The sequence below is a fragment of the Chinchilla lanigera genome, unplaced genomic scaffold, assembly GCF_000276665.1.
Source record: "Chinchilla lanigera isolate Chin_1 unplaced genomic scaffold, ChiLan1.0 scaffold00008, whole genome shotgun sequence".
Lineage (NCBI taxonomy): Eukaryota > Metazoa > Chordata > Mammalia > Rodentia > Chinchillidae > Chinchilla > Chinchilla lanigera.
In genome coordinates this window covers 12,072,311-12,076,404 of record NW_004955409.1, presented here as the reverse complement: position 1 = coordinate 12,076,404, position 4,094 = coordinate 12,072,311, and the positions used below count along the sequence as shown (strand labels likewise).

At 48.7% G+C, this 4,094-nt stretch overlaps 1 protein-coding gene across 12 annotated transcripts in view; it reads right to left on the bottom strand.

Annotated features, from left to right (window-relative positions):
* Positions 1-1,510, bottom strand: part of Nin (ninein (GSK3B interacting protein)) — a 100,005-nt gene extending 98,495 nt beyond the window's left edge. For 10 of the 12 annotated variants that reach the window (XM_005376815.2, XM_005376808.2, XM_013510332.1 and 7 more), the window contains exon 1: positions 752-821. The gene's annotated coding sequence lies outside the window, so the exon portion shown is untranslated. Of the gene's footprint in view, positions 1-677; positions 699-751; positions 822-1,238 lie in introns of those variants that run through there. The other 2 variants (XM_005376809.2, XM_005376810.2) reach the window with 2 other exon arrangements.
* Between the last annotated feature and the right edge of the window lie 2,584 nt (positions 1,511-4,094).

Below are 4,094 nucleotides of genomic sequence, written 5' to 3'. Positions count from 1 at the left end.
AGGGGCCCCTGCGCGGCGGACCCCGGGCCCACGGCGACTCCGCGGAGCGCAGCCCGCCCTCTGCGGGGCCCCAGTGCGGGGACCCAGATCCCCTTTTCCAAAACCTAGGGGAGCCCGCTGGCCGCCGTAGAAGGGTGCAGCGGGCGGCAGGGTCTGGACGAGACTCCGAACCTCCTACTGGGTGTCGATGGCACCGCACCTCCCGCCACTTCCTCGCAGGTCCCCGGCCCCGTGAGCCAGCTGAGGGTACTTCAGACCCTCGGTCACACTAAGCGGGACGGAACCCCTTGGAGTCTGTTCCCAGGTCAGCGGTTCCTGGGCGTTTACGGCCTCCTCCTACCCCTACTCGTGCGAAGCCCTTTCCTCCTTCCCGCCGTCCCCGCGCTTCTACCTCGGAGCAGCCAGACCCGATCCCAAGTCCACCCGGGGGTGGTGGCCCGAGCCCACACTCAGGGTCCACTGCGAGCTGCGCGGTTAAACATAGCCCCTCCGAGAAGGATCCGCTTGATGTGTTACCACCCACAAGTCTGGTTATTTCCGCAGAAAAAGCTGAAGAAAGCTCCCCTGCTACGTAGAGAACACGCAGAAGACAGCAGGTACTGGGAATCCAGGCTGCTGGAAACGCCACAGAGCTGATCTTAGCGAACGCTCACAGCAGACACCCAGAGGAGGCAGACCTTAGAGCACTGTGCCACGAGGAAACCGGACCTCCCTGAGCCCAAGAGCTTGCTGGGGGCCCCATAGAAAGTACCGAGCAGAGCTGGGGTTCCGAAGCGGATCACAGAGGTGGCAAAATTGCATAGAACTAAACACACACACACACACACACACACACACACACACGCACGAGCGCGAGGCACACGGGCAAAATTTGCATAAGGCCCTCTGTATTAAGCCGACTTCCTGGTTGTGCTGTCTTGCTACAGTTAGGCAAAATGTTACCATTGGGGGAAAAGTGGGCAGAGCATGTAGGGGATCTCTGTCATATTTTCCACAACTTATGCGAACCTGCATTCATCCCCACATAGTTTTTTTTAAAAAAAATGAAGAGCAGATCGTTTATTTTAAAATCCACATTCTTCTTCGGCGCAGTGTGCGCGACTGAATAAGCAAAAGCAGGTCCTGCTTCCCACTTTTTAAGTGCTTTCGGGTAAACACACTCACATGCAGTAAGCATGGTTGTCCAGTTACACAACAACAGCGCAGAGCGCTCACGAACCTGCTACCCCCATACTTACATAGGCGTCATCTTAGAAACAGGAGGAGATGTTCGCCGGGCACTCAGAGAGCCAGCAGTCTTAAAAGCTAAGAGTGAAGAGATGGTTTCTCTGTTCCACCTACTCAGCCATGGCAGCCTCCTCCTGCCAGTTATCACTCCAAGCATCCCCTTTTAACCTGCAAGAATCTTTCTGAAGGATGCATCGCTTGCTAGTTTAAAGCGGAGATGTCTTGGGCTCAGGAGACACTGGAGGTGACATTTGCTCGGTGGTGGAAGGTCAGACTTGCTGGCCGTTGTGTAACCAGAGAAACCCAAGCCACACTTTCTTGAGAGGAACAAATGGGGTGGAGTTAGTGTGGGGACTTGGAGCTGGGCCTCCTCCGGCTTTGATGTGGAGGAGGGGAAAGGCAGCTCTGCTGCCGCATGACCCCAGCACTGCGGAGAGAGCCCGTGGGCAGAGCCTTTCTTCAGCACAATGTGCCTGCATTTAGGGTGCTGGGTGAATGCTGTCTTCATCCAGACTAGAGTTTTGGAAAATCCATCACTGAGAATCCATCCCTTAAGCTTTCTCTGTTAAACAAAAATAACAGCATACACGGCACACAGGCATCCATTCTATATTGTTTGGGATACGAGCAAAAATGGAAAGAGATGTAAATATTGCCTAGAGATAACACCTTCTACAAACCAAATTTCGCCCTTGTCTGTTGCAGTTTATGTGCTCTTGCTTTTACCTCTGATTTTAGAGAGCATCCAAGATCCCCACAGTATGTGGATGTGACATTTTCCAGAGGTCTTCTGCTACATTTCACAGTGTTAATCTGAGTTTCTCACCTGGGTAAAGCTTTTAAAAAGTGAACTGAAGAATAATTGAGGGAAGAGAATGTTACTTCTTGTTTCTTCCTAAAGTAACTTTGTAAGATGTTTACAGTTAGGACAATAAAAATGAATTAGAGAGAGGAGAGGGAGGAGGGGAATGTGAATGACTGGCTATGAATGCACATTTGGGGGGATCTGAAGAGTATTTATCTGCTTTTCCTGGCCAAGGAAAGCCTACAGGTCTAACCAGTTTCAGTCTCTGTTCCCTCAAGTCATAGTTGGGTATACGTTATTTCATAGTCACAGAACAGCCAGAAACTTCAGTGGCAACTCCCATTGCCTTCCAGCTTCTCTCCTGGATGTCTTGTTGATTCCTCAGACCACATGAACTCAGCAGAATGCCTCAAGTAAGCCGGGGAGAGCCATCTGCTCAGAGCAGGTTACAGCTAACGGTGCAGTCCAGGGACTGTCTGGGTGGCAAAAAGGGATCTCTTACTCTTTCTAGGGTACAAAGGAGGGCGGAGGTAAGGATGGTAAAAGGAGGAAGGGAGAAATATGGGCTCAAGACGCACGTAGCAAGGCCTAGGAGTTTTGGCAGCAAGACATTGGTGGTAAGAACCCAGGAATAAAGCAGAAAAGCACAGGGTTTACTCTGGTGGAACTCTCCTTCAGAATTAGGATTTTCTCTTCACTTCTTGTGAAGTATATGAAAGAGGAAATGGATGCACATCTCAAAAAAAAACTAAAAGGGGGCTGGGGATTTAGCTCAGTGGCACAGCGCCTGCCTGGCAAGCGCAAGGCCGTAAGTTCGATTCCTGGTACCGGAAAAAACAAACAAACAAACAAACAAAAAGAAACAAACAAACAAACAAAAAAAAACCTAAAAGGAGCTGGACATGGTGGTGCATGCCTGTAATCCCAGCACTCTGGGAGGCTGAGGCAAGAGGATCCTTTCAAATTCGAGACCAGCCTGGGCTACAAAGTGAGCTCAAATCCTGCCTGAACTGCAAAGCGAGACCTTGTCTCAAAAAACAAAAACAAAAACAAAACAAAAGGAATGAACATCTCTTCTGTGCCCAGCACTGCTTTGGTGTTCAAAAGAAATGTCAACCTTGGTTCTTGTCCTTGAGGTTGAGGAATGTGTCATTCTCTCTTGGGGAAGCCAAAATATGCACACATGAGACGGTAAGGGAATGACATGAACTGGCATTGAATTCTAATGCTGTCCTCCATTTGGGGGATACACACATGGCAGAGAAGAGGACAATGACATTCCTAAAACATGGCTCCCATAGGTTACTCAGACCCTTGTCTTTCACTTCCCATCCTCTGTCTCCTTCCTGACATACAAGGCCCTGCCTGATCATGGCCCAGGTATTATCTTCACTGTCCACAGCCAGTGCCCTCTACTCCATTCACAGGGCCTCTGAGTCTTCCCTCTGCTGCTTTCTGCCCACATCACCAGTCCTATGACACATTTGCTGTCTTTTGTCTACTACTTGACCCGGAAGTTAAAACCAAACAGGAAGTGGTTACTGAACATACGTCTTTTGGATCCCGTGAGTTGGGCATTTAGGTGACTCCCAAATACTTGGTCCTCACAGGGAGAAGAGATGTTGCACATTGGGGAGTGAGGGTGGGGGTCTGATCCTCACTTTGGAACTATTCTTTTTTATGTGGTTGGAGTCTTGAAATGTTCTACTGTTCTAAAGTACCACAGACTACCCCCGCAGCTTCATTCAAAAGAGAAGGAAATGAAATTTTAGCTTAAGAAACATTGATGTTCCTTCCCCTAAACACTTAGCCAATGTGATATGAAACTTTTACTTTTTTTTTTCAAAGACCTCTGAATGGAAAAGGATGTAACAGTGTTTCCAAGCAAGACTACTTTGAATTTTCTACAATTTGATGGTCACACAAAATAAATGGGGACCTAGAGACATATATTTAAGCAGTTTTATCCAATAGAAATATAAGTCACATGGGTAACTCAAAATTTTCTAGTAGCCATGTCTTCAAAAAATAAAGACAGAGCTGGGCATGGCAGTGCTTGCCT